Source organism: Microcaecilia unicolor, chromosome 1 (genome assembly GCF_901765095.1).
Source record: "Microcaecilia unicolor chromosome 1, aMicUni1.1, whole genome shotgun sequence".
NCBI classification, from domain to species: Eukaryota; Metazoa; Chordata; class Amphibia; order Gymnophiona; family Siphonopidae; genus Microcaecilia; species Microcaecilia unicolor.
In genome coordinates, this window is record NC_044031.1 from 175,781,519 (window position 1) to 175,794,248 (window position 12,730).

Consider the following 12,730-nt stretch of genomic DNA (forward strand, 5'->3'; position numbering starts at 1 on the left):
GGGAAGGTCCCAGAGCAGGTTGTCGGCGCCTTGCCTGTGAGTTGATCAGGCAGCGCCGGTAGCAAATTGCAAGCGCTGCCCCGGGAGACTGTGAGGTGCAGGAGGAGGCAGCGCCGATAGCATTGAATACAAGCACTGCGGCGGGGGTTGGGAGACAGTGAGGAAGACAGTGGTCTCTGCTGGCTCTGCAAGGGGAGGGGGCTGAAGGGAAGGGAGAGGTTCTGGATGTGTGTTGGGGGGGGTGAGGAAGACAATGGGGTGCTGGCCCTGCAAGGGGAGTGGGCTGAAAGGAAGGGTGCTGGACTTGCAAGGGGAGTGGGGTGCTGGCCCTGCTGCTGGCCCTGCAAGGGGAGTGGGCTGAAGGGAAGGGAGAAGTGCTAGACTTGTGAGGGGCAGGGGGTTGGAGAGAACGGAAGGGAGAGAGGTACTGGACTTGCAGGGGGAAGGTTGGAGGGAAGGAGAGAGGTGCTGGATTTGCAGGGGGGATTGGAGGGAAGGGGAGAGGAGCTGGATATGTGGGGGGGGGGGGGGTTGGAGGGAAAGGGGAGATGTGCTGGATATGCAGAGAGTTGAAATGAAGGGGAGAGGTGCTGGACGAAAGAGAGAGAGGTGCTGAACATGTAGTGGGGGACTGGATGAAAGGGAGAGAGGTGCTGGACATGTAGGGGGGGGGGGGCTGGAAGAGAGGTGCTGGATATGCATGGGATGGCTGAAGGGAAAGGAGAGAGATGTGGACCTGCAAGGAGGGCTGGAGCAAAGAGAGAAAGGTGCTAGACCTATGGGAGGAGTTAGAAGGAAGGGAGAGAGATGCTGGACAAGGGGATAAAGGAAGAACCCACAGTGGGAGAAAGAGCCAGATGCATAAGGGGAAGGAAAGAGAGAGGAAGAGAAGCTGGTTGGGTGGGATCAGAAAGGAGAGGGACACATTGGTGTGGAGGAGGGAGAAAGGGGACATAGGGAGGTGTACAGATACAGAAGGGAGATGATGGACATTAGGTGGGAGCATGGGGAAAGGCACACAAATGTGAGATACTGTATGAGGATGGCAATGCCATATGGGCACAGAGGGGCAATGCCTGACAAGGGGGGGGAAAGGGGGATATGGAATAGAATACAATGCTGGACAGTGGAGAGGGGGGTATATGGACACAGAGAGGGGGGAGAGATACCAGACAAGGGGGAGAATAGGAACACAGAAGGGATATGCTGGGCATGGGGTGCATAGATGCACAGAGGAATGATGATGGATGAGGGGATATGAACACAGGGGAGATACTGGACAAGGAAATATAGGAAAACAGAGATGGGAAATGGATGATGGACACGGATAAAGAAGAAATGTCAAATGGACAGGAGACCCTGGCAAGTGAGTTAAGAGAAAACAGAGGGAAGCAGAAATCAGACACTGGGACCAATATGATTTGAAAAATAAAACGACCAGACAACAAAAAGATACAAAAATTATTTTATTTTTAATGTTGTGAATATAATATGTTGGATTGGAATGTACATCTTGCCAGAGTTGATTTTAAACATAGCTGGGGTCCAGGACAGAAATCTAGGAAAGGACCCCAAAGTCCATTACCAGGCCGCGCCTTTAGCTTCCAGCAGGCGGGCTTTCTCTGGCCAGGAAACCAGGCACAATTGCCCTAGTTGCAGCCCCTAACACCATCTCTGGCATGTGCTGTCTTTATATTTTGCACAGGAGGAAATGCCTTTCTTTCAAGTTTCTCTGCTGTTGTACTACATGCAAGGTCTGGTTTCTTGAGGTTTCTGTTTAATTTATATTTCTAGAGTTTGTGGTCACTTATTCTGTATTTGACATTGTGTTCTCTGTGTGTGAGTGAGATATTCTGTTAAGCATGAAGTTTCAATGTAGCATTCTGTAGTAAGTTGGCTTGTTCAGCTTTCCTGATAAATGTATTTGTATTTTAGGGCCCCACTATAATATTTAAGGCACTTCCTTTTCATAGGTAGGATCCTTGTTTTTAGAAGTTAGTGTTGGCATTGTAGATTTGCTGTGGGTTCTCAGTGACTTTTGTTTTATAGATTTTTTAAAAATTAATTTATAATATGTCTGTTATTGAGATTACACTAGAAACCAAAATTTCTTTGTATGATGAGTTTTATGTGGAAATGTCCTTGCTGTGCTCTGTATCCATCGTTGGTGGAGAGCCAGGAGGTTCTCTGGATACAGAATGTGTTTGGCTTCAATACCATATGTGTTTTGGAGGACCATGGCTCAATGGGGCTGACGTGCAGTCTTTTGTACTGCCCTTAGCTCTCAATTGGCCTGCAGCCACTGAAGCCTGCACTGCTACCCTCATTGAAGTTATGGGGAGCATGGTAGGGACAGAGCATGGGTGCATCAGGTTGCTGTTTTTTCTCTTTCTAAAAAGTTGTAGTGCCCACCCATCCAACCTGTTGGCCCACCCAAAAATTGCCTTCTGGCTACGCCACTGGACTGGACAGGATTCATCCCAGGATATTGAGGGAGCTCGGAAAGATTCTGGCGGGTCCTCTTAAAGATTTGTTTAATAAATCCTTGGAGATGGGGGAGGTTCCATGGGATTGAAGAGTGGATGTGGTCTCTTCACAAAAGTGGTGACAGAGAAGCAGCTGGAAACTACAGGCCGGTAAGCCTCACTTCGGTTACTGGAAAAGTAATGGAAGCAATGCTGAAAGAAAGGATAGTGAATTTTCTGGAATCCAAGAGACTACAGGATCCAAAACAACATGGTTTTACCAAAGGTAAATTGTGCCAAATGAATCTGATTGAATTCTTTGACTGGGTAACCTGGATAGGGGACGTATGCTAGATGTAATCTACTTAGATTTCAGCAAAGCCTTTGACACGGTTCCTAAACTTAGAACAACGGTCGTGAACTGGATTAGGAACTGTTTGACAGACAAGACGCCAGAGGGTGGTGGTTAATGAAATTCACTTGAAGGAAGGAAAGGTGAGTAGTAGAGTACCTCAAGGATTGGTGCTGGGGCCGATTCTGTTCAATATATTTGCTGAAGGGTTAGAAGGTAAGATTTGTCTTTTTGTGGATGATACCAAGATTTGTAACAGAGTGGACCCCCTCAGAGGGAGTCGAAAACATGAAAAAGGATCTGCAAAAGTTAGAAGAATGGTCTAATGTTTGGCATTTGAAATTCAATGCAAAGAAGTGAAGAGTGAAGCACTTAGGGAGTAGAAATCCAAGGGAGACATATGTGTTAGATGGCGAGAGGCTGATATGCACTGACAGGGAAAGGGACCTTGGGGTGATAGCATCCGAGGACCTGAAGGTGACAAATCAGTGTGACAAGGCGGTGGCTGTAGCCAAAAGGATGCTTGGCTGTATAGAGAGAGGTGTAACCAGCAGAAGAAAGGAGGTGTTGATGTTCCTGTACAAGTCATTGGTGAGGCCCCACCTGGAGTATTGTGTTCAGTTTTGGAGGCTGTGTCTTGCTAAAGATGTAAGAAGACTTGAAGCAGCTCAGAGGAAGGCAACAAAAATGATAGGGGATTGCGCCAAAAGACGTATGAGAAGAGACTGGAAGACCTGAATATGTATACCCTAGAGGATAGGAGGAACATGGGAGATATGATACAGACATTTAAATACTTGAAAGGTATTAATATAGAAACAAATATTTTCCAGAGAAGGAAAAATGGTATAACTAGAGGACATGATTTGAGTTTGCGGGGTGGTGGATTTAGAAGTAATGTCAGAAAATCTTTTTCACGGAGAGGGTGGTTGATACCTGGAATGCCATCCTAAGGGAGGTGGTGGAGAGGAGAACTGTGGCAGAATTCAAGGTGGCGTGGGATGAACACAGGGGATCTCTAATTAGAAAATGAACGTTATAAAACACAAAGCTTAAAGGTTTGCATATCAAGTGGTGCTTAGATGGCAACTCTGGTTACATCAACTAAAGCTGGTGCTGGGCTGGCTTGTACAGTCTGAGTCCCGCATATAGCAATCCAGCTTAGGATGGGCTGTAGAGAGCTTTGACAGAAACTTCAGTTAATCTAGAATGTGAGGACAGTGCTGGGCAGAATTTTATGGGCTGTGTCCCACAAATGACAAGATGAATTTGAATAGGCTTTGAGGGCAACTCCTGTAGTTGGAACATAAGCATAAAGCTGGGCAGACTTCTACAGTCTATGTCCCTGAAACAACAAAGAAAGACCATGATCAACCATATAATATCACGTTCATTGTTGATTCAATCTAGAATTGAGAATGAATGAGATTGTTGGGCAGACTGGATGCATCGTTCAGGTCTTTATCTGCTGTCAATTATGCGTGGGATATACATAAAGGAATCCTGTGCAGAAGGAATGGATCCTCAGAAGCTTAGCCGAAATTGGGTGGTGGAGCCGGTGGGGGGAAGAGGGGTTGGTGGATGGGGAGGCGAAGATAGTGGTGGGCAGACTTATACGGTCTGTGCCAGATCCGGTGGTGGGAGGCAGGACTGGTGGTTGAGAGGCGGGGAATAGTGCTGAGCAGACTTATACGGTCTGTGCCAGAGCAGGTGGTGGGAGGCGGGGCTGGTGGTTGGGAGGAGGGGATAGTGCTGGCCAGACTTATACGGTCTGTGCCCTGAAAAAGACAGGTACAAATCAAGGTAAGGTATACACATGAGTTTATCTTGTTGGGCAGACTGGATGGACCGTGCGGGTCTTTTTCTGCCGTCATCTACTATGTTACTATCCAGCTTATAATCGAAAGTGATCGCCGGCCATCTTCTGACATAAATCGGGAGATGGCCGGCGATTTCTTAAAAGCGGCGAAATCGGTGTAATCGAAAGCGGCATTTTTGACTGCATCGCCGCTTTCCCGTCGCTTCGCCGGCGAAAGTTCAAGGGGGCGTGTTGGTAGATTAGCAAAGGCAGGACATGGGCAGGCATGGGCGTGGCTACCAGATGGCCGGCTTTCGCCGATAACGGAAAAAAAAAAAGCGGCGTTAAGCAGTATTTCACCGGCTTTACTTGGTCCTTTTATTTTCACGACCAAGCCTCAAAAAGGTGCCCCAACTGACCAGATGACCACTGGAGGGAATGGGGGATGACCTCCCCATACTCCCCCAGTGGTCACCAATCCCCTTCCAAACTAAAAAAATAAAACTAAAAATCTTTTTTCCAGCCTGTATGCCACCCTCAAATGCCGTACCCACCTCCATGACAGCAGAATGTGTTGTATCCTCCGACAGCATTTCCCTGGTTGCGATGTGGCTCTGGGGTGAGTGTGACACCTTTTCTGTTAGGTGCCCTGCAGAGAGTCACATTAGCAATGCATTGTGGTGGGTGTAGGGTACTGGGCTCTACTCCCATGGTGCTTTTCTCCCCTGCTAACTGGGTCAGAGTGTGCCCTGTTTTGTTTCCTGTTGTAGTCCATGCGGTAGTGGCCATTTTTGTAAGCCAGTTTTAGTTCCCTTTCCTGTGTTACTCATGTTAGAGAACGTAGTTCTTACCTTGAATGGTGCTGAAAGAGGGCATTGTACACCATTGTGCCAGCTCTGACCTACTGCTAATCTTAGTACCAGGGGACTCTTTGCCAGTGGGGCACAACCTCTGATCTGCAGTTAACTGTGAGTAAACGTGGTTATTTCAAGAAAGGACTTTTTCAGAGAGATTAGTCTTCAGGTGTGAACTGGTGTGCCAAAGTTATACAGCAGCAATAAGTCCTAGAGGCTGTATGTATGCAGGTCCCTGGAGCAATTTTAGTGGGTGCAGTACATTTGTGGGTAGTGGGTTTGGGGGGCTCGGCTCCCAAAGTAAGGGAGCTATGCACGAGGTGGGAGCTTTTCTGAAGTCCACCGCAGTGACCCCTAGGGTGGCTGGTTGGTGTCCTGGCATGTCAGGGGGGACAGTGCACTAAAAATGCTGGCCCCTCCCACGGCCAAATGCTTTGAATTTGGCCGGGGTTTGAGATGGCCGACATAACTTTCCATTATCGCTGAAAAACAAACCCGGCCATCTCAAATCCGGCAAACTCCACGGCATTTGGCCGGGCTAAACCGTATTATCGAAAAAAAAGATGGCCGGCCATCTTTTTCGATAATACGGTTCCAGCCAGCTGTAGCGCTGCTGCCAACATAGATCGCCGGCGATCTATTTGGCCAGCGACGTTTGATTATGCCCCTCTATGTTACTATGAGAAACATGGGATTTTCTTCTTCTACTATTTCTCTTTCCTCAGCCACAGTCATACACAACATTCCAAATCCTACTCTTTGCCCCAAATGGGTCACAAAGAAGTGGGTGAAGAACCAGAAACAAAGCTGAACTGGAGCTGCTACTGATGAGAAAGACAGCTTCTGCCTCAGGTGTAAGCGAATATAGCCCATCTCACACTTGTTGTAGTAGGAGTTCATGGTCCAAGAGAATGCGGATAAGCCTACTTCAGGACTTGCACCCTACATGAGATCACAGCGTTTTCTAAATTCTTCACTATGTAGGATCACTGCCACCCATAAGCCCTTCCTTCCCATGATTCATTACCAACTCTTTCACATCAGGATTGGGAACCAATAGGACAAAAGAAAGGAGAATGAAAGTAAGGAGGAGACAAAAAGGAGAGCAAATATACCTGGAGGGGGAAGGAAACCATTAGGAATGGGGGGGGAGGGCATATACAAAGGGAGGAAGAGAGAAGACAGCATGGCAAAGAAGGGCTAGAAAATAATTAGCAGGATTAAGAAGAGGAAGAAATATGCTGAAGGTAAAAAAGTACAACACTGGATAATAGGGGGAGGAAAGAGAATGCGGAAAGAGTGGGAGAGAAGACACAGCAAGAAAGGAAAGACAGAAGGAAGGAAGGAAGGAAGGAAGGAAGGAAGGAAGAAAAGAATATAGTATAGGAACAGTGGAATAGCTTCCCCTGAATAATTTTATAACTGATAAAGGCACCTTAGCAATTGTGAAAAATTGAACCATTCCTTGGATCCATATGTACACATAGAGTCAAGTTAATGGAATCCACTTAAACAATGCATTTCCTGAATCTTTCATAGCTCTGGCATAATTTTATAACCTATAAAGGCACCTTAGTAATTGTAACACACTGAACCATTCTTTGGATCCATACATACTAAATGCTCTGAAGTAAAAATGAAAAAATTACATTAATTAATTCTGGAAAAAATTAAGTTAGAAATGTAGCCAGAAATACAAATCTGCAATACAAATCAGGATTTCTAATTATACTCATTTGAAATGCACCTAAATAAAGGCAAACAAATAATATTCCAATCAGTGGGATCAATTTTCAACAGATTTATGCTCCTAACTTTGATCATTAGGATCTTAAATTGGCCTCCATGAAAATTTAATTAGGGCTGAATGCCTAATTTCACTAAAGGCCCTGTTTACTAACGTGAATTAGCATTTTTAGCACGCCTACAATTAGCTTACACGCTGTGTAAGCGCCTATAGGGATATAGGCATGTACATGTTTAACGCACATTAAAAACACTAACGCGCCTATAACGTGGCTTAGTAAACAGGGCCCTAAATTCCAAAAAGTGGTGGAAAAAGGAGCAGATTTAGGGTAGGGAAATAAGTTATGAACTCAGCACTGATTTTCAGCCTTAGTCACTTAGATTAGGTTCCTAAATCTAGGTAAATGAATGTCAGTCTTAAATTTAGGAGCATTATTTTTAAGCTCCTAAATGAGGTGAATTTTTAGGTCTTAGGTTTGGCTGAAAATAGTGGCTCAGTTTTCTTTGAATATTGGGCCCTGTAATGATTGTTTTTCATAAACTGAACCATTATCCCTCACGTGAATGTGAACACCTAATAGGATGCTGTTAAACCTGACATTCAAATATAATTGGCTCAATATTCAGCTGTGGCAGCAAGTGTAGTTTCCTCTAAAGAATGAGTCACTGTGAGCAAAACATTTTTGTGCGCACAAAAATCTTCATTTACATTTCCCTGTGAGTGTTTATGCACCCTTCCACATGGACATCCTGCCAAATGTCATCTTACACCCCCATGTTTCTACACACAAACACAAACATTGTCACCCACCCCACACCCTTTCGCTTCCCTTACGTCCTCCTCCTGTGGTACAACAAGATCTTCTCTCTTGCTTCCCTTCCTCCTGTTGTCCAGCATCTCTCCTCACCTCTGTCCCTGGGACCGGCACCTCTGCTCCTCAACTTCCCTCCTCTCCTCTTTACCCCCATAATCTGACATCTCTCCCTCTCCTCCAGCCTCATCAGGTCTACCTTTAAACTTGTCTTTCTATCCAGGTATTACTAGCATTGGTGGCCAGCTGTGGAGCCCTCCCTCTGTTATATTCACCCCACCAGAAACAGGAAGTTGTGTCAGAAGGGGCAGAATGCAACAGAAGGTAGGCAGGCAGCATGTGTGAATTGCTCTACCTGGTGACCTCTGGAGGGAAAGACAAGTGTAAAGGTAGAGCCAGTAAGCTCCTCTGAGCAGGGACCGTCCTTCTTTGTTGATTTGTACAGCGCTGCGTAACCCTAGTAGCGCTCTAGAAATGTTAAGTAGTAGTAGTAGGGTGGAGGGAGAGGTCTGAGAAAGAGGGAGAGATGCTAGACTGCATGTAGGACAAAAGCAGAGAGCAATGGAGAGGGAGCCAGCATGCTTGTGTGCTGCCACAAAATGGGATGAGCTTGGTGACCTTATAACGTGTATCTGTACACATGCATGCAGCTTAGAGAGAAAGACTGGAGGCATGTGTGTGTGTGTGTGTGTGTGTGTGTGATTTAATGGAGGCTACAACTTTTATAGAAAAAAGTATATTCAGCACTGCCATACAGAAAGGCAGCAGCTCTGTAGATACGTAGACAGCACTCGCTGCCAGTGTAATTCTATATAGAATACTAGCACAAGTGGCAGAAAACACATTTACATTCATGGCATGGTCATGCTTTATTGAATTATTTCACTTTTGAAAAGGAAATTAAAACTTAAATTTTAATGAAATTTGGTTATTTTGTTATTGTAATCCACATTGAACTATTTTTTGGTATCGCAGAATACAAGAGAAGTGTAGCATAACATAGCATAGCATGACCACTTACACCAGTCATATAGCTGTTGTAAATGCCCCTACCTAGATGTTAGCCAGAATGTAAGTAAAGTATATTATTCTTTAATTTATGAGCTCTGCTCATCCTCTGCCCAAATTCCACCCATGCACATGCCCACCAGCAAACCATACACCATCAAAACATATTGTGTACTTTTCCTCTATGGCCAATTACATGTGTGTGACTAGAATACCACCATTTACGCCTAAAATTGGCTCCCTATACTGTAGAACTACCCCCATGTGTAAAGCGGCAATATACTGTACAGTCACATTTATAAGTGCATAAAATGTCCCTTATAGCATTACACATGATAACAAAAACACCAATACTTGTGTGTGAATTTAGTGTATATATGTTCTGGGGTGGAGTTTGGATGAAGTGAGACCAGAATTGCAATTTATGTGTGTGTAGCAAGGTGCCACAATGTGCATTCCTTGCAGTAAAATGAGGAACATTCTATGTCCCCACTCCAGAGTAGTGCCAGTCAAAGATATGAAGGGATGGTCTAAGCTAGGGAAGTCCAACAGTAGGAGTACCTTGGACATTGGACGAAAGTATAAAACTGGGTTCAGGGAGATGCTCAGGGTTTTCTTTCCTTCTTCCCACAGGGTGAACTCCAGAACAACATGGAGTGGGAAGTAGAGTGAGTTTCCTGCCTTGGGGTCCCATCAGGATCTTGGTCCTCTAACTCAGAGGCCAAGAGGAGGAAAAGGGGAAAGACCAAGAGCAGTGGTGTAGCCAGAAAACAATTTTTGGGTGGGCCAACAGGTCAGATGGGTGGGCACCAGGGTTGCCAATTTTTTTAAAATTGAAAAACTTGCCACCTGATACCCCATGCCATGCTCCAGCTCTACCCCACTCCCAATAACTTCAATAAGGGTAGCAGTGCAGGCTTCAGGGGGAAGTACAAGAGATTGCACTCTTGCGCCTCTATTGAGCCTTGGTTCCCTAACACACATACTTAGCCTGTATAGCAAGACCAAACACTTTTCAACATATCTTTCCAGTTACACACTATAGAAATGATCCCAGAAAGTATAGTCTATTATTAAAGACAAATAAATTCTGCATCCACAGAACCCCCTGTCCTTCCCCCAATGGGTACAGAGCAGAGTTAGGACATTTCCCCATAAAACTCACCGTAATCTCAACAGCCGCTATATAGTAAATAAAACAATCTTTAAAACAAAATGTCACTCATAACCTAGTGCAAATCTACAATGCCAGCACTAACTTCCAAAAGAAGGATCCTCCCTATGAAAAAGGCATAGCCCTACATATTACAGTGGGGCCGTAAAATATCAATACATCTATTGGGAAAACTAAACAAACCAAACTTACTACAGAAGGCTACATAGAAAATTCATGCTAACAGAATACCTCGATCACACACACAGAATAAAAATGCCAAATATAGAATAATTGACTAAAAAGTATAAAAATAAATATAACCAAAACCCCAAAAAGCCAGACCTTGCATGTAATACAATACCAGAGATACAGAAAGAAATGCATTTCCTCCTATGCAAAATATAAACATAGTACATGCCAGGGATGGTGTTGGAGTGCAACTAGAGCAATTGCTCTTGGTCCCCTGGCCAGAGAGAGCCACAAGCATGATGGAAGCTGAAGGCAGTGCAGTGTGGTGATGGGCTTTGGGGTTCCCTCCCAAATTTATGGCCTTTTTTCTACCTTTTGATGTCTGGTTATTTTATTTTTCAAATCAGCTTGGTTCTCGTCTCTGGTTTCTGCTTTCTTCTGTCTTAATTCACTTACCAGGGTCTCCTGTCTATTTGTCATTTCTTCTCTCTCCATGTCCACCATCCATCTCCCATCTCTGTGTCCCTATAGTTCCTTGTCCAGTATCTCCACTATGTTCAAATTCCTGCAACAATCACCACCCTTCTATCCCCTACCCCTGTGTCCAGCATCACCCCTTGTGTCCCTATGCCCTCACATGCCCAGTATCTCCCTTTTGAGTTCCTATTGTCCCCTATGTCTAGTATCTCTCCCCTGTGACCATATACCCCTCCCTCCCAGTGTCCAGCATAGCCTCTCTATTCCCATATTTCCCCCTCTCTGTCAGGCATTACCCCTCTGTGTTCATATGTCATTCCGATACAGCATCTCATGTCTGTTTCTGTATCTCCCCTTTCTTCCTCACACCAATGTCTTTCTCTCCTCTCCGATCCCACCTATCCAGCCACTCTGCTTCTCTCTTCCAGCTTTTGGCTCTTTCTCCCACTGTGGGTTAAACAGTTTGTCTCCCTCCTCCTTTATCCCCTTGATCCACTATCTCTCTCCCTTCCCTCTAATCTCTCCTCCTGGTACAGCATCCTCTCTCCCTTCCCTCAAGCCTCCCCTGCAGGCCTTTCCTACAGCCTCCCCTCCTCACAGGTCCAGTACCTCTATCCCTTCCTTCCACCCCCCCCCCCCCATGCAGGTCTAACAACTCTTTTCCTTTCCTCCAGCCCCCAGCCTCTCTCCCTTGCAGGTCCAGCACCTCTCATCTTTCCCTCCATCGTCCCCCCCTTTCAGGTCCAGCACCTCTCTCCTTTGCCTTTTTCCCTTGCCTCCAGCCAGCCAGCCACCCCCCCATTGCAGGTCCAGAACCTCCCTTCCTTCCAGCTAGCCACCACCCCCCTTTGCAGATCCAAAACTCTCTCCCTTCCCTCCAGCCAGCAACCTCTCCCCTTACAGGTCCCAAACCTGGCTCCCTTCTCTCTGGCCAGCCACCCCCCCCCCCACACCTTGCAGGTCCCAAACCTCTCTCCCTTCCCTCCAACCAGTTAGCATCTCCCCCCTTTTGCAGGTCCAGAATCTCTCTCCCTTTTCTCCAGCCAACCCCCCCCCCCTTTGAAGGTCCAAACCTCTCTCCCATCCCTTCCCTATGGCCTCAAGCCCCCCCCCATCACACAGGTGAAGCCACTGTCTCCCAGCCTGTCCCTCTCCCACCTGCAGGTACAGCCACTCACTCTGTTTTCCTTCCTCGCTATCGCTTCGCTGCTTCTAGCTTAAATTAAGGGCACCAGCTGACAGTGATTCACAGACGAAGACCTGCTCCAGAACCTTCCCTCTGCCACGATTCGCTCTCTTCAGCGCAACTTCCTGTTTCCGAGAGGGCAGATCGTGGCGGAGGGAAGGCTCCGAAGTGCTCAGCGAATCACTGCTGGCCGCGCCCTTAATTTAAAATACACGCTTTACGGCAGGGGTGAGGGAGCAGGAGCCAGGGAAAGACGATTCATCAGCTACAGAGCAGGGAAGGCTCTGGAGTGGTTCTCTGAAGAGCAGCCGATCAGCGCTGTTAAACTAGATGCTTTGCGGTGGCGGGTGAGGGAGGAAAAAGAAGACTCTGAAGTTACGATCGCGATCCACTATTTTTGGGTGGGCCTTGGGTGGAAATGGGTGGGCCTGGGCCCACCCGTGGCTATGCCCCTGACCAAGAGTAGGGCTTATTTCCCATAAAAAAGGAGTGTGATGAGAATGAGAGGTTAGAAGCCTGATCCATAGCTGAAACCTGAGGCACAAGGTACCCCAACAGAAAAAAAAGGAGAGATCATTGAGGAGAATCCTGTCCAAAGGGAGAAATAAGGAAGGCAGATTTTTAGAAAGAACAAACAAATTGGAATTGGAAGTCTAATTCAGGAAGTATTTTAGAAAAGGATCTGCT

At 46.2% G+C, this 12,730-nt stretch overlaps 1 protein-coding gene and 1 pseudogene across 1 annotated transcript in view; both read right to left on the reverse strand.

Annotated features, from left to right (window-relative positions):
• TBC1D5 (TBC1 domain family member 5) overlaps positions 1-12,730 on the reverse strand; it is a 1,081,936-nt gene that overhangs the window by 71,185 nt on the left and 998,021 nt on the right.
• Positions 10,013-10,105, reverse strand: LOC115460802 (annotated as a pseudogene).